Source organism: Equus przewalskii, chromosome 5 (genome assembly GCF_037783145.1).
Source record: "Equus przewalskii isolate Varuska chromosome 5, EquPr2, whole genome shotgun sequence".
Classification (NCBI taxonomy): Eukaryota; Metazoa; Chordata; class Mammalia; order Perissodactyla; family Equidae; genus Equus; species Equus przewalskii.
In genome coordinates this window covers 14628209-14652040 of record NC_091835.1, presented here as the reverse complement: position 1 = coordinate 14652040, position 23832 = coordinate 14628209, and the positions used below count along the sequence as shown (strand labels likewise).

The 23832-nt window shown below is 38.1% G+C and overlaps 1 long non-coding RNA gene across 2 annotated transcripts in view; it reads right to left on the bottom strand.

The window, feature by feature from the left end:
* Positions 1-457: 457 nt before the first annotated feature.
* The window catches only part of LOC139083678 (uncharacterized), a 90327-nt gene continuing 66952 nt past the window's right edge, over positions 458-23832 (bottom strand). Inside the window, exons 4-5 of one of the 2 annotated variants that reach the window (XR_011540589.1) lie at positions 22482-22558; positions 458-694 (exon numbers count right to left, since the gene is read on the bottom strand). This is a non-coding gene — a long non-coding RNA (uncharacterized lncRNA). The remainder of the gene's footprint in view (positions 695-22481; positions 22559-23832) is intronic. The other variant, XR_011540588.1, reaches the window with a different exon arrangement.

Genomic DNA, 23832 nt, shown 5'->3' with positions numbered 1-23832 from the left:
TCAATCTTTATATCTTTGGAGCAAAGTTACTGGGCTTCAGCTTTTATGCATCCTTGATCCCATTTCAACCCCTCCTCTTGCAGAGCAATGCCATGGTTTTGGAAAGAAGAGACACCGTATTTCAGGTGACCACAGAGAGTGAATATTTTTAACAAGATTGAGTTAACTGGGTCGCAGGGGCTCTGTGGCTTTATGAGCTACAGCATGGCTGATTTACCTGCAGTGTTTCTCTTTCTAAGGTTAGAGATGAAGACTAACTCATGAATGATCCAGCAACAATTTGATTACCCCTCCATTCCTTAAGAAAGATAAAATATCAAAGAATTCTAGAATATATATTATATTTAACAGCTCCCATGTACATGGGTAAAAGGACTGAGTTCCTTTTAAAGGCAAGATGAACATCTGGTTCAACACTGGATCCTTCAAAAGACTTAGCTAAGTGTCTCCTAAAGAGTTGGTGTTCAGTGTTTATTTGTTGAATGGATATGTAAAAGATGCTAATTGGCCAATGCAAAGACAATGGGTGAGGAAAAGTCACTCAGCTATTAATGGGTTTTGAGCATCTTTTGGAAAATAGGCTTCATACCACACATGAGATATGGCTGAAATTACTGAATATACCATAGGTGACACAGATGTCCAATGTCCCTTCATCTTCCTCTTGAAACCATCTGTCCATGTCCTCCACATTCTAATAAGAGAAAATCAAGCATTAGTCATGTAGAATCTTCTGTAAATGTGCTAGGAAAAGTAGAAAAGTGGACTGTAGCATAAACAATTTAGAACTTAGAAAAATTCATTGATTGATTTTTTTTCTTGTTTTCCTCTCCCAAGTTCCTCTTGTTCCTTTTCATCTTCCCTTCCATTGAGCATCCAGCTCTCCCTAAATACAGTATCCTGCTCTCAAATGTTTCTCGAGGTAGCTAAATCCCTCGCCCCTCTATTACATGTAGAATTTGCCTCTCCTGACTTATTACAGTGCTCGATAAAATGCCCTCTGGTTAGCATTATATGCATTCAATAATTCAAAGGGACCTTTATTAAAAAGATTAAATGTTGTTAATAATTAATGCATTAACAAAAATTAACATTATCTGATAATATGCCTGTCCTAGATGTGGCAGATGGGAAAGGTCTGTAATATACAAAGAATTATAGCCATTTTTTGTTTGGAGAGGATTAAAATAAATAAGCCCTAGGAAAATGCAAGTTATGATCCATCTCAGGAATCTATAAATCTTGAGGGTCTAACTGGAAATGATCAGGGAGTTCCTGATTCTGCGTAAACATTATTTTAGGTTATTCAAATACACCTTTAAATGCTTGCTCATGGTTAATGGGAATGTCACCTGGACATTGCTCAAGGAGAATAATGAATATAATGAACTCCATGAAGCTATTTTGAGTAAGATTGCATGGAGTGATATTCAGAAGGTTTTATTCTTGTTGTTTTCAGTATCCCCAAGCTCTCCCTTTGTTAACACTTTCATCAAAAAGTGCCCCATCCTTATTCTTTTTGATGAAATGTATTTGATGACTCTGAAAAACAGCCGAATTAGTATTAACTTGTATCATGCTTTGCTGTTTCGATTATCATTCAGAACTAATGATTTAATCACTATTCTGAACAAATGATTAAATAGACATTGTTATTGTTATTATCATAATTATTATTTTCAATGAACAGAGCCAATTTCACCATTTCTCAAAAGTTTTGCCTTGCTATAGATATTTTACCTGGTTTCCAACAGCCTACTCATCTTCCCACAAGAAGCCATATATGAGCCTGTCCTATGGCCAATCATGCCTTTCCTTTCCAACTCTTCCTCCCTTAATTCTACTCCTCTGCCCAGATCATTTGAGACTATCAAGATTTGACTTTACTTAGCAGTAAACCTGGAGGAATGAAAAAGATCTCAGTTGGTTTTGGTCAGGAAACTGACAATGTGGGTGTGATAGAGGTTGCTCCGTGAGGTTACATGCTCTTTATCAAAATGAAAAGGGGCCAAAGGGATGAAGCAAGAGTAGCTACTCTTGGGTAAATATTTCTACTAGTCTAGTTACCATGGGGATCTCCTTGGCTTCATTTTAGGAAAGAGTCCAATAAGTTGGTAGTCATGGAGTTATTAAAAGAGAGCAGGCTAGCTGAGAGTAGATGATTGGAGGGTAGGCAGGCTTTTAAAAGTATCTTCCCAGCTATAAAGAGGTACCTGTGTATAAGACCTATATGGTGTTGAGCAATCACAACTTGGAGTGACTCACCTAATGCATGAAGTAAAATGGCAGAGCCACCAAAAACCAAACAAAACAAAATAGACACACACAAGCTACAAACCCGTGCTTACTTCTCTGAATTCCCTGTACTTTCTATGGAAATCCCCCATGAGTGTTTTCAGTCAGTACTATTACTGTTCTACTTCAGAAATTTGGTTTGGAGGCAAACAAATTTCCATTAAAAAGCCTAGAGTTAAATATGTTTTATTTTTTACAAGAGCATAACCGCTAAACACACATTTAAACAAAACTATTATTACACGTGTTAGAAAGCCATTTCACGACACTGCCTTATAGATAACCAGAATTAATGTCATCTTCAAATATGAAGGACAGGTCCTTCTCTTTTTTAAGAAAGAAGTATTTGAAAGTAATTTACACTTCAATTATCTTGACATGAATGTCAGCTGCATTTAGTCTGCGTTGCTGAAAAGGTGAATAAAGCCAGCTGCTAAACCACTGTGGTCGCTTTTAGAACAATTTCTTTTATTAGGTCAATTGAAGCAAATAGAAGTATCTTTGTTTTCTCTCATTCATTCTTTTCTTTTCTTTTTTATTGAGGAGCAAGAGGGGAGGATATCACAGAGGGCAGGATGGTGTGATGGATTAGTAGAAAGTGACTCCCTTCAGTAAAATGGTCATTGAGATGTCTTCAGTGTTGACAGGTTAGGTAGGGAGTAGATTGTTTTGATGCATTTGCAGCACACAGGTGACCATATTACCCAAACTGGAGCCCTCCTTGGCCAGATCCACAGAGAGTGTGATGCCTGAATGGTGTATAAAGTCTGAGCCACCAACTCCCTTTTGGGAGGTCAGACAGCAGCAGGCACAGGAAAGAAGGTGGTTGGAAGGTCAGAATGGCCTAGGTAGAGCTTAGGTTCCTTGTACTGCTTTTGTCCTTAAAGGCACGCTCTTCACAAGACGTTGACTAGCTTTTTGTGGGCTTGCTGGACCTCACGCGCACAGTCAGATTGACTCTACCAATTATATCCTCTGATAGTGACACAACATTTTTATTGTTCAAATCATAACTCCATGACTATTGTTGTCTTCTTTTGGCCCATTTCCCAGTTCCATACCTTTTCTGTGCATTGCACCTAATGCATGTCCTTTCAATCCATCTTCAACCAGAGGCAAGAAATATGTAAATGTTCATTAACTCTAAAATATTGCTTAATATATAATTTTAAAATTCACACAAATAGATTATTTGGTATGGACTATACACACTGCAACTTGATTTTTTTTTCGCTCAGCATTATGTTTTTGGCACCCATCTATGTCGATAAATGTAGCTTGATTCTTTTAACTGTGGCATAGTATTCCATGGTATAATTACACTTTTTTCTATCCTTTCTTCCACTGACAAGTATTTAGATAGTTTCCAGATTTTCCTAACAGGTTTACATCATCAAGAATACTCTAATGAACAACAGTGTACATGTTTCCTTGTGAGTTTTTACTAGATATTCTCTGGGGTAAATAGCAAGAATTAGGATTTCTGAGTCTTGAGGTATACGTTTTTTCAAATTCATTTTTCAAAATGGCTGTACCAACTTTTTTTCCCATCTGAAGCACAGGAGAATTCCTAAATAAATTTGCAAGTGAACAATAGTCATTTAAGAGAAAATAGAATTTCTCCAGGGATGTGGTTATGATATTATCCCAGGGTAGGTGAGTTGAAGTTCTTGACAAAGCCTCTCCATAGGACTAATCTGTGGTCACTGGGGAAGCATTTCTAGGAGACCACGTCCAAGGCAAGATGGAAATGACCATAGAATCAGCCATCAACTTGTGCTCTATTTGTTAGTTGAGTGTTATTTTTTAGGAAGCTGATGGAATTTGACTGCTCACATCATGCACTGACTTCCTACTGACATTCAAGTGCCGCAACTCACAGCCTAACCACTCATTTCAACCTGCTGGAGGCCAAGCGTGATATACTCGGGTCGGCAACTTGCTGAAGCATACAATCACATCTGCCACAGGCTTGAATTAAGCAGCTACATAGACAACAGCTGTGAAAGATTCATCAATCACAGGTTGTCTATTATTGGGATTGAAACACCTTCTAACTGTGGCATAGATTTGCATTGATTGCTATAGGCTGTGAGTAACGTGCTGCCTTCCCTGCTTTGCACTGCACTGCCTCTGCCTTTGGACTGCAACCTCAGACATAGAGGCTGATTTCCTTTCTTCCTTGGAGGCTACTTCTGCATTGCAGAGACAACGGGATGTTAAATGGAATACAGATACATTAGGTGACTTGACTTGGTGTGCAGTCATTAAACTTAATATCATGGCGAACAATTCTTTGACAATTAGAAATTGGAGCATATGATGTGACAAAGGCGTTTTATGCAAATTTAGTGTCAGAGGCAAACTGGGAGATGCTGTTTGACACTACAATATGGATAATGGAAACAAGCGAAGAGAATGCCTGAAATCAGGATTTTCAAAAATAGGGATGATGGCCATATTTTCAATGTCTTAACAATTGTCTCTCATATTACTGTTCCTATGATGATGGGAGCCAACTTGTGTCCTTACACCGCTGAACAAGGGGAGGTATTTTATATTAAGGACAGTCATAATTAGAAGGAGTTTGTTCTTGTCTATGCAGTACGTTTTGAAAGGCTTTTTTTGGACTTCTCAAGGTGCTCTAAATTTCACAAGTAATAACTATTATTGATAATAGTCACATTTGTCAAAGATGTACCAGACATAGTGCTAAATGCTTTAAATCACTTGATCCTTACAACAATTTAAACACTAGGTATTATTACTCACATTTACAAAATATGGAAGCTGTATTTAGGTTAAACAACTTAAATTGATTTCTCTATGTTAAGGTGATCAGTATTAAAATACCCCTGGGAAGTGTGAATTTGTTACTCACAATTTGTCAGGGATGCCCAAGGGGAAGCAAATATGCCAGAGCCAGAAGCCAAGATTCACCTGGCATTATAAAAGATAAACTTCTTTCGAGCATCTATACAGGTGATCCTCAACTTCTATGCATCTTCCTTTTGTGCAGTCTCTACTGTTTTTACGTTTTACAGTGATGCCTCAAACCACTTTTCATATGTCAAATTCAGATGTTCATTTCTCATGGTTAGTAAACATTTTGAACTATAATATGGTGCTGTCAAATATACTTTTATGCATCAGTTTCAGGAACATCTTCATTTTTTTGCATATAGCAGTGTTTATTTGTGTAACTTAAAATGTTTTCTTACATTTTAATTTATTTGACAAAAGTAGTAATTGGGAAAAAATAAACTTCCATTGGTTATAATAATAATAAGAGAGAATTTATTATTCTGGTAATGAGACAAAGATGGATGTCATTCATCTCAATTGGGTACTCAATGGACAAATGCAGTTTGTTGAAATTATACATCCATGAGTTTCTGCATTTTAAAATATAAAATCTAATTTATTGTTTTATTTGGAAACACTTTGCAGAAAACACTCTTTTTGCATCAGCGGGCTTTTCCTTCCCAGGAACTGAACAATTTCCCGCTAGGATGATCTCCTTGCACCCCAAAACTTGGTCCTTTGTGGGAACGTTGCTTTCAGCCCACTTGTGGCAGTGCTGCGGGAGTGAGCTGAAGGGGGGCCTCAAGGCTGAATGATAGGACAGAAAGAGCCATCCAGGAGAAAGCCTTGAGCCCGAATGTAGGAAATTCAAACAGTGAGGTGGAACAGCGGAGGGAATGCAACTGCTGGCAGGTTATTAATGGGCTTCAACATTACAGATGCACTAAGTAGGGCAAATCTCAAAACCTGCTTTGGTATAAATTAAGGTACAAATACAACACAAAGCATAATAAGTTTCTTGGAATCAATCTTAATTTCTCTCTTCCTCTTATCCCACATCTAGTCTGATAGAAACCCATGTCAACCTTGTTTTCAAAGTCTACTCAGAGTATAAATGCTTCTTATCACCTCCACCTTTAAACCTGCCCAAGCCACCATCACCGCTCACCTGAATTACTCAAACTGCCTGCTAGTTCACCCTTTCCCCTCATAGTCATGTCAACCAGTGATTCTTTCAAAAGGAAGGCAGCTTATGTTCCTCTGCTCAAAACCTTCCAACGGCCACTGATCTTAGAGTGAAAGGCAACGACGTTGAAATGACCTATAAGCCTATGTATACATATATCCTGCAGCTTGTATGTATGTGTATACATGTATATATATGTGTATATATATACTTTTCCCACCCACCAGATCCTCTCTGATGCCTTCTCACACCATCCTCTCCAACTACCCCCCACCTCGGACCACTCCTGATACACTAATCTCTCTGCTCTTCCTTGAATATGCCAGCCATGCTCCCTTCACAAGACTGTTCCCTAGATATCAACATGACTGTCTCCCCTAAGTCTTTGCTCAATATGAATGCCTAAATGAGGTCTATCTTGACCATTCCTTTTTTTAAAAAAATTACCATTTTATTTTAGAATAGTTTTAGATTTACAGAAAAATTTCAAAGATGGTACATAGGGGTCCCACATACCTCATACCCAATTTCATCTATTGTTAACATCTTATATCAATATGGGATATTTGTCAAAACTAATGAACCAATATTGATACTCTATCGTGCACTGAAGTCCACATTTTATTCAGATTTCTTAATTTTACCTAAGGTTTTTTTCCTGTTCCAGAATCCTCCCTAGGACACCACATTACATTTAATCATCACATCTCCTTAGGCTCCTCTTGGCTGTGAGAGTTTCTCAGACCTTCCTTATTTTTTGATGACCTTGACAGTTTTGAGGCATAATGGTAAGGTATTTTGTAGAATGTCTCTCAGTTGGGATTTTTCTGTTGTTTTCTTCATGATTAAGAATGGAATATGTTTTGGGGATGAAAATCACAGAGGTTAAGTTCCATTTTCATCACATCACACCAAGGATACATACTATCAACATGACTTATCACTTCTCGTGTTGACTTTGATCCCCTGGTTGAGGTAGGGTTTGCCAGGTTTCTCCAGGGTAAAATTATTCTCTTTTTCCTTATTTCCAAACTATATTCTTCTGAAGGAAGTCACTACACTCAGCTGACACTGACGGAGTTGGGAGTTATGCTCCACCTCTTTAAGGACAGAGTATCTACATAAATTATTTGGAATTCCACGTGGGAGACTATCTATCTATCTATTATCTATCTATCTATGTATTTATTTATTGTTTATTTATTCAATTATATATTCACATCAGTGTGGACTCATCAATATGTATTTTATACTATGGCTTATAATCCAATATTGTGTTACTTATTTGTTGCTCACATTGTTCCAGCTTTGGTCATTGGGAGCTCTTTCAGTTGTCTCTCGTATCCCTTTGAGATATATCCATTATTGTGTATGTGTGTATGTGTGTGTGTGTGTGTTTTTGTGTGTTAGAATGTTTAACACCTCCTTTCTTTCTGGCATAATAAGATGCTCCTGGCTTATCTTATTATCCAAGCCCTAGAGTCAGCCATTTCTCTAAGGAGCCTTGGTTCTTTTTATTGAAGACTGGGATAAGAAAATCTGGATATGCTTGTTGCTACTGGTGTATTATTGCTTTTAGGCCCTCTTAGCTTCAAAGCCAGGGAGCAGATCAGCCCATCGTTTTTAATATTGCCCTTACACATCCATGAGTCCTCATATCCTTCACTGTTTTATATTCTCCATAACATGCGTCATCTAATTACATTCTATTTATTCTATTTGTTTACTTACTTATGCATGTATGCACGTATTTAAGAAAAGTGAGTGAATCAACATTAATGTACAAGTAGAATAATAGCATCCATGATGATTTCCTTTCCCTGGGGGGAAATTGGGTGGGGGAGCTCAGCAGTATTACTCTCAAATAGAAAGCACAGCACTGTCAGTAGCAGTCCTTAGAAACAAAAGCTAAATTTCATTACAAACAAGTAATAAATAAAAACCTCCTTTAAAAGTCTGTCCTTGCCAAAAAGATAAGTAAATGTATTTTAAATAAGATATTTAAGAAATGGATACAAATTGCATATATAAATAACTATGCATAGATATTCAAGGTTGGCCTATAATAGAACCAAGAATCCGTTCGATTGTGGCATTTTCCCTCAATGTTCTTTAAAGTTCTTGGATATTTTTGGTAAGTAGAAGTTTTAATTTCTAAAAGCAATACATGCTGTTTCTTAATGCTTTGTGACATTATAACCCTTTAGAAATGCCTCCTGTATCATTATATAGTACCATAATTAATTAATCAAATCACACTATTGATGGATATTTATATTGTTTTTCAGCTCTACTCAACAATACTTTACTGAACATCCTTGAATATTATTTATCTAAATATTTTAAGGACAGATTCCTACAAGTGAAATTTCTGTGTGTCAATGTGGATAGGAAAAAATTTTAATTTGGTTTTCTAAAGCGCTCTCCAGAAACATAGCAAATTTACACTTATATCAATAATGCATGGCAGTGACTGAACTCCCACTCGTGTACTTTATATTTCATGGGGAAGAGAAGGAGGGAGGCCTAAGAATTGTCTATTTCTTAATCTCTGCCCCCAAAGCGTGCTTTTTAATAAGAGGATAAGGATGTACAGAACCCTTAGGCGAATGGGTCAAAGAAGGTTGAAAAATCATGGTGTGGACTGAACATGCCACCTGCTTAAGCTCTCTTTACTCCCTGAGCCCTTCTGGGTCTCTAAGTCTAACCGTCTTTGGTGGGTAGTGTGCCAGGCAGTTCCCACTGGGCATGCTAGCAGACTACCAGCTAGAGGTGACTGTTGACTTGGTTTCTTGGAGCCTTCATTGGAAAACAAATTGAGCACACAATGGGCAATCCTTAAATTTCACTCTAAATAATTATATTTACACAGTAGAGATAGAGTGCTCACCGGGGTGGGGCTGAAGGGCCCTGAATTAACCACATCAATCTGGGCAAGTGATGGATATGTTCCCCACTGCAGGGTAAAACCTCACAGAGTGAAGAGCTTTATCTTCTATTTAAAAACTCTATGGACAAATCCATCAGGCTATTTGACAGGTAAATTAAGCAGGGGTCCAGCTCCCAAGGAGCCCAGCTCATATTCCTACTAGGCAGCAACAAATCATAGCTCTTTTCTTCCACTAGGCTTCCCCTTCAGGAGCTTAACTGGCTTTAAAACCAGCCTCAGGATTTATGCCTCTCAGTCTTCCTTACCATCCAGGCCAAGTCACTGAGAGCCACCCACAGCTGCTGCCGTTTCTCCTAGATGTGGCTATTCCCAGAACAAGCAGGGTTTTCTTCTTGCACAATTTACCCAAAGGGGAACCCATTCATTTGCAGTGCTTGGGGAAAGCTGTAGCAGTTACAAGGCACATTTTAGTCACCGATAGACCATGACATTGAAGGAAATGAATCCCATTTGGGGGCAGAGACACCCAATTCTTTCCACTTACTTTCACTATAATTGGAGAGGAAAATGTAGCCCCAGCCAATAAAATAAAACAAGCAAATTTAGAAAACTACACAAGTCACTTACCTGAATAGAGACACTCTGTAGAGTGCAGGAAGGCACTAAATAAACAAATTGTATGTCAGATATTTATTAAGGATGTAGTGTATCTGGGTGCCTGAGACATGACAGTGAGTGGTGTATAATATGCCTGAGGCCTTGTCCACAACGAATAAAATCCTTATACCTCATGTTCATGTCTCAAAAGTGCTAATATGCAATTAGATTGCTAACTAGGGGCAACATGCTGGTCACTGTAAAGAAATAAATATGAATGATGAATATTTCTTCCTAGCCTCTGCCTCTTCATCATAGCAGCTGCTGTCTCTCTAGTGCTTTCCCTGAACTTAACCATGAGCTAAACACTTTAGTCCAATTTAAGCCTTGTACAGCCCTATCAGTTATTTATTATTAGTTTGATTTCATAGGCGAGGGGATTGATGCTTATGATGTTTCACCCATTCCTTCTTTTCTTCAGCTGATAATTGAGTGTCAGTATGTGCCAGACACTGTTTGGGGGTCTTGCTGTAAAGGTGTGGGGGGCTCCAAGGTCTCTCAGCCACCAGGTTATGCCTCTATTCATATCACCTCCTCCTGCTAGGTTGCCCCACTCCATGCTAGAGATGAGGTCTAGCATGGGTCATAACTAGGGGTTTTTGAAGAGGTTAACAGAACAAGACTCATCATAAAATCAAACACAGTTTCTATTGTGACAAATTCTGTTGTTACTTGGATTCCCATTTGAGGGATAGAACGTTAATTTGATTCTTCTGGGCTCTCACCTTATGTCCCAGCTTGTGCCTTGCTCTGAGGAACCTGATGCAGTTTGATAAGCCACCTGGTGCTCTGGTGGTACTTAAATTGAAGTGCTGTCTGGCTCTTACCAATCCTCACAAGAGCTTGATTGCTGTATTCTCACTTCCCAGCTGCAGAGGAGGAAGCCATTCTCTTCCATGCCCCTTAGATGGCCTGCTCACAGCTCAGTATTGTGAGTGGTCCACTGAGATTCCCAATCAAATGTCAGATGTACAGAAGTCTAAGGCTCATCCTTGACTCCTCCTTCTCCTTCACCACCATATGCAATCCATCAAATATTCTTGTTATTCCACTATCAAAATGGCCCTGAATCTATCCATGTCTTATTATCTCCAGGCCCAAAATACTATCATCTCTCCATGGGCTACTGAGATAGCCTCATTCTGATCTACCTGCCGACACTTGGGCCAGTCTCCCACCCATTCTCTAACCTGCAGCCAGAAGGACCTGGTCAAATCTGATGACTCTCCTCCTTCTTGCCACCCCACCATGCTTAAACCTCTTTTGTGGCTTTCTATTCTCCTTAGGATAAAGACAAAATTCCCTTTAGTCAGTCTACCTTTTTTTGGGTTGCTATTATTTTTTTAATCAACTATTTTGAATACTTTGAGATTTGTGGAGAAGTTGCAAAGATAGTACAGATAATTCCTGCATACCCTTTTCCTAGTTTCCTTTGATGCTGGCATCTTACATTACTTTGATAATTTGTCAAAATTTAAAAATTTTCATTGATGCATTACTATTAAACTCTAGGCTTTATCAGAATTTCACCAGTTTTCCAGCTAATGTCCATTTTCTGTTCCAAGATCCAATACAGGATATCCCATTGCAGGTAACCTAATTTGGTTTGTGACCAAGGGGACTATAGAATTTAATGTCCAGTCTAGGATATTTTTGAGAAAGTGGACTTTATTAATAATTATGCATGGGCGGCAGGTGTAGAATGGGACTGTCCCAGGTCACCCTATCTAGAATGACCAGGAGGGCCAGGTGGTCTGCAACCTCATCTCCCACTCTCAAGACTCACACTCGAGCACTCTGGAGCTCAGAGCTCTGGAAGTACCAGGCTTCCTTCACTCCTGCTACTCATTTTCTCTTCACATATGCTCTTCCCACTCATTTTCACCTCATCAGTGGCTATAAAGCTTCCCTGACCTTCTAAACCAGGTCAAATCCCCAAAATCATATTTTCATAGCACCACGCACTTTTCCTTTCTAGCTTGTCAGTTGCAATTGTACTTATTCTTCTAAGATTATTTGATTGATATCTATGTTCCTTATTAGACGGAAAGCTCCATGAGGGAAGGGGTGATGACTCATTTTGCCTTGTATTGTCTCTTCCATGCCAAGAACAGAGTGGGTCTTAAGAACTATTTGTTGAATAATTGACACTTTGACACTGCAGCACCATTCAGTACATGTCTTATCCTCTGAATAGCATGCTGCACCTCCCTGGCGGGCATCCCTCCACCTGGGTCCTTCCTTAAGTACTTGCCTCCCTAGTGGACAAGTCTAGTTTTCAGGCTTTGTACAGAGTAGGCACTGGATACGTAGTTGTTCAATGAATGAATGTCTATATTCATATGCTTGTCTTTGCACCCTGTATTAGTCAGGACTCTTTTGGTTGTAAGTCACAAAATTCCTATATTTTTATCAAAAATGATATGGAAGTGGGGAACTAGTGACTCACATAAATGGGAAGTAAAGGGGCTGGCTAATTTCCATTCTGGCCCTGATTCAGGTACTTAGATGAGGCCACCAGGGTGCTGTCTCTCTCCATCTCTCTCTACTCTGCTTACCTTTGCATTGACTCCATTCTAAGGCAGGTTTTTGTCACATGGTGATACTGACTAGTGACCATTTCAGACTTACAAGGTCTTTAAGAGTCAAAACTCAGCAGATAAAAACTCTGGTCCTATCAATATCAATATCTATTCCATACAAAAGATTCTGATTTAGCTTTGCTTGAGTAACCAGTCCACCCATGAATCAATCTTTGTCACTGGGGAAGTGAGTTATTCTAATTGGCCATTGGGGGTAACACACTCACCCCTCTGGAGTGAGAGGCCATGCCATGTGACTTAAAGTTCTGCTGGGTGGAAATGGGACAGATGAAAAAGTAAAGCTCTTCACTGTTATCTTTGGTTTGCAGAAGTCTCACACTAAGAAATAGATTTCTAATGTCCCAGTGTTACTTATTTTCACTAATTTAAAAAAGTTTTCAATAATAGTGATTTTTTTAAGGAAACTCAAATGAAAGAATAATGCTAATTTGCATGCAACAATAACCCCAATGTTTTTCCCTGAAAAGTACTGATAAACATCTTTCTTTTATGCTAAACAAAATTATTTGTGAAGAAGATTGGCCCTGAGCTAATATCTGCTGCCAATCTTCCTCTTTTTTTTCCTCCCCAAAGCCACAGTACGTAGTTGTATATCCTAGTTGTAAATCCTTCTGGTTGGTCTATGTGGGATGCCACCACAGCATGGCTTGATGAGCAGTGTATAGCTCTGCACCTAAGATCTAAACCGGCAAACCCTGGCCACCAAAGTGGAGCATGCAAACTTAACCACTACACCACCAGGCTGGCCCGATAAACATCTTTATAGAAGGAAACAATTAAGGCAGTATGCATTAATGGTTTGTCTGAAAAATTCCGTCCAGGTCGGTTTTCCCTAGATGACTTTCAAGTTATCAGTTTTTAATTTAGAAAATTCTGGTGTTTGGGCTCAGTATTCCATATTTTATCTGGTATCTTTTCTGGCAGTAAAAAAAAAAATTGAAGTGCTCCTGTTTCTAGCATCCCTTTGGAATCAATTAACTTTTCAGAATATAATTTACAAGGAAGCTTTTAAAGGATAATCTACTTATGCTTCTGCTTTCTAGAGTAATCACAGAATGGCGTGTTATGATTAATTTAATATTCTGGTTAACTTGGAGTTACCCAAAATTCATTCCTAGGTTCTCATTCATTTTCTTTATAAAAATAAGGCCTTAGCTTATTGAGTCTCTCATTTGTCGTTTGGGAGGGACTTTAGACACGAGTATGTTCTTTAATTTAAGCATCACAGTCATGAGTCTGTGAAAAAATGATGGGCTTTCTTATTGTTTAGATCAGAGGACAGCAAACGTCTTCTATAAAGGGCCAGACAGTAAGTATTTTAGGCTTTGCAGGTCATGTGGTCTTTATTTTAACTACTCAAAAAGGCAGAAAAAGCTGCTAAAGACAGTAAGTAAATGAATGGGTGCGGCTGTATTCCAATATCACTTCATTTACAAAAATGGGCAGGACGTGGGTTGACCCATGGACCATAGTTTTCAGATTCTGGTTTAGATTCTGCATGAATAGAACTTATGGTTGTTACTTTGTGGTCATGGTCAAATGTTGTTTAATTGCTTAGAGTTTGCCTTGATAGCATCGTTTAAGGCAGAGTGCCCTAGACAGGGAATCATAAGCTCAAGGGGTCCTGGGTGTATGTGTGTTGACTTTAGTCCAATTACTTAATCCCTCCAAGACTCAATTTTCTAAATTATACATCAAGCTAGAGATAACTGTTCTACCAATCTTTTTTTCTTTGAATAGATGAATGTATTCAATTAATGTTGAATTTATTGATGAAGTAACTGAAACTTTGGGCAAGTTACCCAACTGCTATAAGCCTCTTTTTTTTAAGGAGGTATAACTGACATATAATGTTATATTAGTTTCAGGTATTCAGAATAATGATTTGATATTTGTATAATTATAAAATGATCACCACAATAGGTCTAGTTAAAGTCCGTCATCGTATATAGTCACAAGTTTTTCTTTTCTTGTGATGAGAACCACCAATCTTAAAGAACTATTTTGAGAATCCAACAAGGGAATGGCCAGGAAAGGGAATTGAAAACATAAAAGTTTTTGCCACTATAAAGGACCTATAAGGGACCCTGTAAAGAACAGGTGAAGACATACACATTGAGATAATATTTGGTAGGGTTTTGTGGGACTTTATAAATAGTCTAAATAGGGACTATTTAGAAAGATATGGGCAAAACGCGAAGAAGTGCAGGAGATAGTGCAGTGTTCTGGGGTGAGCCACCTCAGAGCCTTGCTGGCCTGAGATCTAGAGGAGGGAGAAATGTAAAGAGGGCTTCCAGGAGAGCAGTCATGCCCTTTGGTCAAGTGTTATAACTTATCTAAGATGACTCCAGGGAACAAATGTCCTGCCTTCACACTTCTTCCCTTTCATCTCTTGTTGATGCCTCCACTTGATGGAACCCAACCAGAAACCATTCCATGCAGGTCGGAAAACCAGGGCAGAGAGCAAGAAGAATGGCAGTTAAGAGAAAATATGAAGGCATGGATAGAAGCAATCCAAGGTGATATGTACATCTTCTTCTTCTCAGCAAGCCTACATACACCTTTTCTATGACATTCTGAATATTGCATCTTTCTCCTTCTTTGCTGGCATGTTTATTTGTTGTATAGCTTTATTATTAACAAAGCCCCATTTTTATAATTATACAATTGTGCAAGTTAGAATACTCTGGAGCTAAATAAAATTAAGTGAAATTTTAAAAATTGGCCTATAGATAAATTAAAAATTGGGTGAAAAGTGGAAATTGGCTAAAATGTTTCCTGCTTCTTGTTTATTTACCTTTGCATTGAATTGATGTTCTTTATTACTATGTATAATTATATTTATATTGTAGTGAATGGGAAAATCTGGTAAAAGTAATTATGGACTTTTGTAAGTGCTTGGGCCAATGTGCAAAAAAAATTCTCATTTTGTTACTAACAAAAATTTACCAGGGCCAACCCAGTGGCATAGTAGTTGAGTTCGTGTGCTCTGCTTCATCAGCCTGGGGTTCGCAGGTTCAGATCTCAGGTTCAGACCTAGATTACTCGTCAAGTCATACCGTGGCAGCATCCCACATAAAATAGAGGAAGATTGGCACAGATGTTAGCTCACTGACAATCTTCCTCACAAACAATAAAATAAAAATTATCAGTTAAAAATTTGTTCACTGTACATGTTTAGATTCATTTTATTGTATTTATCAAATTAACCCAAACTCAGGTAACTACAATTTCCAATTAGTTTTTAAAAATTAACTCAAATTTTAAGAGAAAGAAGCTATTTTCTAAAAGCCCTGATTAAAAATTGATTTTGGAAATCCTGACAATTTGCATGTCATGGCCCACGATGAGCTTCTGCTCATCCCTGTTTGTTGTGCCATTAAGTCTACGCAAGAGTCCAGCATCGTCTGGGAGGAAGGACCTGTCACTTTGGAGATTCCTTTGAACTCAGAGAGAGCATGAAGCCCAGGCTGAGGATGGGAGCAATGACACTGGGCATTGTGGGATCCTGATTAACCAGAACACAGTTCATCTTGACTGAGTATGTGTAACCAAGGAAAGAAAGAGGGCTATTTTTTTTTTTTTTTTTGAGGAAGATTAGCCCTGAGCTAACATCTGCTTCCAATCCTCCTCTTTTTGCTGAGGAAGACTGGCCCTGAGCTAACATTCGTACCCATCTTCCTCTACTTTATATGTGGGACGCCTGCCACAGCATGGCTTGCCAAGCAGTGCCATGTCCGCACCCAGGATCCGAACCAGCGAACCCTGGGCCACCGAAGCGGATCATGCACACTTAACCGCTGAGCCATTGTATGGGCCCCAGAAAGAGGTCTATTATACTTCCACAAACAAGACAGAAACAAAAGTGTTTTTCTGGTTGACTTTAAATTTTCAGAACATTTAAATAACTCAGATTCTACGTCCCCTGAGCATTTTGATTACAGACAACTCCTTGCACACGTGCTTTCACCTTCTTCTCAGCTTGTTAGAGTGAGCCCCAGGGCTGCTACTTCAGAAAGGCTTTCCCTGACCATTCTAGTAAAAGTAAGGTTGTTACAGGCATATAGGTATAGGTGTATAATATAGGTTGATCCCTATAGGTCTTATTTTAAATAGTAATCATTTTTAGTTATTTGCTCACTTGTTTTTTTCCTGTCTCCCAGACTTGACTGTAAATTTGTGACTTATTCCCCATTGTGTCTCCTATTCTTAGCTCAGTGCATGACACAGAGTGGCTGCTCAATAGATATGCCCCTAAATGAATGGATGTTTTATCCCCAGGTAAAAGGCCAGGCAACGCGGCAGTCTAGTGAACACATCTGAGGGGATAGCAATTGTTAGACTTGCTTGAATGTCGGTCCTAATGTAGTTTGGAAAGAAACTGGGCTTTCTATATTACCGACATGCTTTCTTCATTATCACAGACAATGGAGGCTGCCGTAAAGCGTGGCTTGTGAAAAGAATGCATATGTCAAGTTCTAAAATATGCAGTGACACAAATCATGAGGATTGACACATAGACAAAATCTATGTAAATGAATCACTGATCAAAGATAAACTTGTTAGGAAAGCAGACTTTCCATGACACCAATCTATACATTTCTGAGGTTTTCACTGCATTATTCATTTATAGAATGTGTTCACGGGTCTTGGCATTTACTTTTAAGAAAAGCGTATAATAGATAGACTTTGGAAATGTCTTTTCAAGCGTACTGTTTTTTAAGGGTAAGATTTAGAACATTTTGGAGTAAGACAATTTGACATACATTGTTTAAACAAATGTGTTCTGGAATCGAATTGCTGGGTTTAAAATTCAGGTGCTATGTGTTATATAACCTCATCAACCTCAGTTTTCTCAAGAGTAAGATTGAGAGGTAGTAGCACTTATCTAATTTGTGTGCATGTGTGTGTGCGAGAGAGAGAGAGAGGGGGGAGAGAACTGAGAAAATTTTGATAAAAGTACTTCCCACAATGATAATGTTTGGTAGTTATTCTCAATTCATGCACTTTTAGTTTGGTTTAATTAGATGAATGGTTTTCTAAAGTTTGCCAAGGCATCTATTTGAATGAACATATTTCCCTTCCATTTATGTTGTACTTTCCTCCTCTCCTTCTCTAACTTACTCCAAAGTGCAACCATTACTTGTCTCTTTTAGGAGAAGGCAGGCCGTTGTCTCAGAAAAGTTGAAGACAAAGCATATATCTTTATAGGGCATGTATGTGCTGGTTGTGGGGTGTGGGTAAGTGATCCATTTAGGAAATGATTTCATTCAATGAAATCATTGTCATCTTTTAGATTAGCTGTCATCTTGGGAAACAGCCTCCAGCAGGGATTGTATATTTGATTGATTGATGGCATTAATGGTCATGATTCTTCAGCCATCCCTCTAACCATTCTCTTTGCCGCGTGACTTGTAGTACCTCTCATGAAACAGGTGGAGTCTATTTCCCTACTGCCTTCATTCTGAGTTGGCCATGCGTCTTGCTCCAGACAAAAGAATGTTAGTAGATATGACTCTTGTAAAGACATTTCTCTTTCTCCTCTTGTTTCTCTACTTTCCCATGAGAACATATCTGGACAGAGTTGAGACAAGTAGAGCAGTCACCCTAGCCAAAGCCACCCTAAGTCAGCTTATTAATAGTCAGCTGACCCCCAGACACGTCAATGGGTCCGGCTGAGACCAAGAGAATGTGTAGCCTAACCCAGCCTAAATCACCCAACTGAAGATTCATGAGCCAAATAAATATTTATTTTTTTAAGCCACTGAGAGTTGGGATAGTTTGTTACTTGGCATTATTATGGAAATACACAACTGATATTGAATATGGGATGAAAAGTCACATAGAGCCCTGTGTAGAATGTTTCTAGTAGATAACTGATTATATCATGTCATACTTAAATTGCTCTACATTAAGCCCTGCCTGTCTTATCAACTTCATCTTTTTTTCCCCTTGTACCCCAAACACTATGCTTCTCTCAAAATTGTACTTATATTTCTGAATATAGACTTTTATCTCAGTCTTGGGCCTTAGGTTGTGCTGCCTAGAAGGGCTCTTTCCACTCCCACTAAATTAAATTTCCACTTGTCCCTTGGTTCTCATTTTAGAAATCATGATCTTTGGAAAACCTGCGTAGGCCCACTCAGAGAATGTTAGGCGACTCTCCTCTGGGTGCCCATAGCACTGTGTGGTTTCACTATCCTGGTGCTTATCAAATGTTGGGGTCATTGCCTGTTTCCTGGGTTTGCTCATGCGATCTATGTTCTTAGAAGGCAAAAAACATGTGTTTTGTGAATCATCGTATCCCCCATTATAAAGCTCAGTACCTGGAACACAGTATGTGCTCAACTAATAGATGTCAAGAAATGAGTGAATAGATGTTGAATTCACGGGCAAATGGGGAAAGGACAATATTGTGAGGGTACCGTGCTACAGGGCAAATATAAGTGGAATTGACAGGAAGGGGAATGTTAAGCATGTCTGCAAACCACATAGAATAGTCTTCCACTCTCTAGACCTTTTGTATAGGTTTCCAGTAAAGACCAAACACCATCCAGATTGCTAAAATAAAATTAGAATTTTTGGTTTATGAGTAAACTACTTAAAATGGGCAATCGGAATGACTGCAAACTAGGCAGCATGAACTGGGCTTCAATTTGTTCTCCAAGGAAGTTAAAGAAAATGAAAATGAAAGACTCTGTGGAGAATTTCTGTTACAAAGACCCATTTCCAAATTTTGGATGTCATTTTAGGCATTGAATGTTAAGATTTTTAAAAAATACAAAAACAAAACGAGACACATAATCTTTTTGCAATAAAGATCTCTATATTACCAGGAAAATTCAGGAATCAGTGGCTTTGAAACATGTAATCTTATGGTCATAGGATTTTAGGTAAAGAGAAAACTTTTAGAATTATTTAACCCAATATCTTTTGCAAACTAGTGGGGCACATCTTTGATGCCTTATGTCTACTCTGACTCACTTCTGCTACAGACATTAGAATTCAGTCCCTTTAGATCTTTCCTGGGACCTTCTAGACTTCTGTTTTCTTGAGAATTTAGACCATTAAAATTTGAATTTTAATCCATTGATTGAGTTTACACTTTCTCACTGTACAAATAAAGAAAATAATTCCTGGAAGTTGTGATTGCCCAAGTTAACCCAAATGGTAAGGAGAAAGGTAAAATCCAGTTCTTGAAATTTGCCACTCATTCAGTGCTTTTTTCATTACAATGCACTCTCTTTGACCCCTCTCCTCACACATTCCATTGGGTTGTGCAGAATCTGCATTGCTGGAATGAATACAAGTTGAAGGGGAAGTTAAATCCATCTAAACTTTCAAACGTAGGGGAGATTTAACATCCTTATGTCCTTTGGAACGCTATGGTGCATTCATGGTTCATCTAGTCAGCAAACCAAAGGTCGGGCTTTAGTTGGTATTCAGCATACAGTATACTGTAACATTGATGGGCTATATTTATCCAGTGGTGCTAAAAGATCAAAATAAATATATACCAACGTTGATCCTAACAAATGTGTGCACTGCAGTTGATAGAGTTAACATCAGTTTTTGACTTTGTAATTGTTCACTCATATGTTGCAAATGGCAGTTTTTCCAAAATATAATAATTGGCACTTTATCCTGTAGATTTTTTTAGGAGGAGGAGAAAATCATATGTTTAATATTGGTAGACCTTGATTCCTAGACTATATTAGTGAAGGGAAAAATTAGGGGCCTGGCTTTCAATCAACTATTCAATTAGTTTTATGGGAATTCCCTCTGACAAGTCTTTCTAGGAAGTAATTTTTACTCCTCCAAGTGCTAAAGAAGTAAATACCTCATGCTTTCTGACTTCTCACAAGGGAGCATGTCATGGATCTATGGTCTTTGACTCTGTAGGATAATGTATTGGTTGCATGTCATATCTGTGCCCACATTCCTCTTCTCTCTTATGCCCCAGGGACCCCAATCTCCTGCCAACAGGGTTCAATCCCTATTCCACTTTCTACTCATATCTCCAAGGCTAATGACATGATTCCTACACTTCTGCTGAGAAGAACAGCTCCCATGAGAAGGAATGATTTCTCTCAATGGTAGTTCTTTTGGTTCAACTGGTATGAAACTCTCAGCATTAAAAAGGTTTCTTTGTCGTATCCAATTGAAAGCTCGTTCAGAGGAGGATGTTGACAAAGAGCACTTCTGGCAACTATTCAGTACAGTTCCACTGGATCCTGCTTCCAATGACACATGTTCCATGTCTCACAGCTGTGCACCTCTCCTTCCTATCCTCTCCACGTCCCTGCCTCTCTGAGGGACCCTTCTGAGGAGGTGACAGCCCTCAGCTTCCCTTCTTTGCATTGAGTCTCAAGCCTTATGATAAGAGAGCATTCCCCTTTCCAAGCATCTTAGGGTATTTCATGCACATTGCACCTCTGGAATCCTGCATGGACATTCAAGAGCTCCTGACATACTTCTCGGGTCTTCTATACTGGTGAATTTTTTCACAGGTGCAGTGCCCACATTGACATTTTACTAATGTGCTGGAGATAATGTTTAAATGAGATATAAATCTGTGATTGTATGGGAAGGTTATGTAGACCATATATGGTATGCATTCTCTTGGCTGTGCCTGATAACCATTCCCACCTCCCTCCTTCCTTGTGGGCAATACCCATGCAGCATTACAGAGGCTGGAAATTCAGTTTAATAGGTTCCCTATCTTTAGGCTTATCAAAAGGACTTATTCACAATGGGACTTATTAATACTGTTTTTAACAATCTCTTTCTAGACTACCTTTCCAATCTAACATCCTACAGATTTTCATTCCTTCTAATTCTCTATCTATATTACTGTCTATATTCAATTGCAGTAGGCATTTTATTTGTCTTTACTTATAGTGTTTCCACCTTGAAATGCCTTTCTTAGATTTTCCACTTATTGAAACTTATTCACATGACAAGGCCCAGGGGAGATGTCCCAGGAGATATGAGCAAACACTCCTCTATGTCTCAATCAGAAGTAACTGTTTCCTCTTCCATATTCCCACTGCACGTTGTTCACATTGCGAAGAGTTCATTTATCTCATCATGTACCATTATTACATTGGCTATATATGTATATTTATAATATACATGAGTATATATGTCTTTAATATTATGTACTTTTATATTTAATCTATCATGAATTCACACAGGGCCTTAAAAATAAAAGATTAAATAACTATTTATTAAACAAATGGATATTTTGTGGTAGGTAACTGGACAAATTTTTTTTTTAATCGATTTGATTGGATTATTTTATTTAAGAAACATTAAAATGAGCAGAGGTGACTACTCTGTTAAAAGCCAATTCCTGTTGACCATGCTTCTCATGAAAGAAACCTACGTCTTCTGGAAGTTTAGATTCATTCTGATTTAAGTAAGCAAATTTTAACAAAGCACCCAATTCTGGACCCACGTAGCTCATAGAAAAATGGAAAATAGTATAGACTTTTGGTAATAAAGCTCCAAGGCGAATTTGTGAGTGTCCATGGGAAGATTTTTTTTTCCCTTTCTAAATACCCTGTCCCAATTTGACCAAATATTTGTGCGAACATTTGTGTCTTGCAGCACCATAGTAGAAAAAAGGCAACAAGTGGGTCACCAAACAGAGATGAAAATTTTGTATTCCACTAAGAACTATGGCTTCTCTCTTTAGTAATAGAAAAATAGCAAAGAAAGAAACCAAAGAAGACTTTTAAAACAAAGATCAGAAAGATGCTGCCTACAGATGGGTATCATTGTTGTGCTGACAAGTTAGGCAGAAGGAAAATTACTCGTTAGCTCCCCGACTTTCATGTGCTGAACACAAAACCACAGGCACTAATAAGAAGCCTAGGAAACTGTTCAAAGTAGTTTTCAAAGTACTCAAAGATTATTTCATAGGGTCAAAGAAGTTCTTCTATGAATGTGACTAGAACATATTACATCCATTATTAGAAACATTACAGAAGTACAACAATATCTTTACAATTGCTTTAGAGTTATAAAAACTATTACATACATATCTCATTTGATTTTCATCAGCAAAATTTCAGCCTCCTCCAGCTACTTGGTATCTTCTTGAATCTTCTGCACCCTCTGTTAGTTGCTCCAGAGGACCCAGGACAAGATAGATAAACATCTTTGAGTAGGCGAAGCAATGGAGAAATTACCCATGGGGATTATCTATTGAACTGTTTTCGTCATAATCTGAACTATAAAGATACTAGATTACAGGAAACTAATATGTCATTATGGAATCTAGGTGGATTTTGATGGATTGGTTGTTGGTTTGTGAAAAAATATTTGTTTATAAGTAATGTCAGAGTAAAGAAGTATACTTGTTTAGAGTTTAGAAGCTGTCAATTATTTAACTTACTAGAGTCTCAGTTATTCTAGTCTATAAAATGGGATAATAGTACTTACATGGTAAAGTTGTTGTGACACTAAGTAAGATAATATATAAAGTGCTTTGCATTGAGCTTTAGGCATAAAGCATTCTCAGCACACGTTAGTTCTCCTAATGATAATAATAACACTGATTCACTACTTAATATTGCAGGTGACTTTATATGGCTTAGTTTACTTCATCCTCTCAACAAACTCTACCAGCTCCTCAAAATGCTAAATATAACATAAGAAGTTTAGTGTAAGCTTTGCCAGTTTATTGCTAAAGTGGTATAGTAAAATATCCTTTCATAATTGAGTCCTCAAAGACTGGTTCATAGAGTCAAAGAAATTCTTCTACTAAAGTGTCTAGAACATACTGCAGCCATTTTTAAAAATAGTACAATAGCATAACAATCTCCTTACAATTGCTTTACAGTTATAAAAACTATTCCATACATATTTCATTGATCTTCAGAATAGTTTTATTAAGTAGGAAAGTGGTTATTAATTAGTTATTAAATAGTTATTTATTTACATAGTAGTTATTAATTAGTTATTACCAGGTTAAAAGTAGTTACATTTAAGGGAACCAAAACTCAGAAAGATTAAGCTCTTACATTATCACATAGTAGAAATGAAGAGCAAGATTGCTGAATTCTAGTCTAATATTTCATTTCTCACATTGGTCCAAATCATAGCACCTCAAGCCTTTCATTGGATAACTAGTGTATTACGCAGGATTTATTAAGCATCTATCACTTTCCAGGCCCTATGTTGAGGACAGTTAGGGTACTCTGGGATACCCTACGATGGAGAGGCATAATTGAATGGGACCCCAACTCTAGTCAGAAAAAGCCAGAGACTACTCTCTGCTCCCAATACCCACATTGTCCTCTTGAACACATAACTAGACCGCATTTCCCAAACTCCCTTGCAGTTAGGTATAGCCAAGGGCGTGAGTTCCAGCCAATGAAGTGTGAATA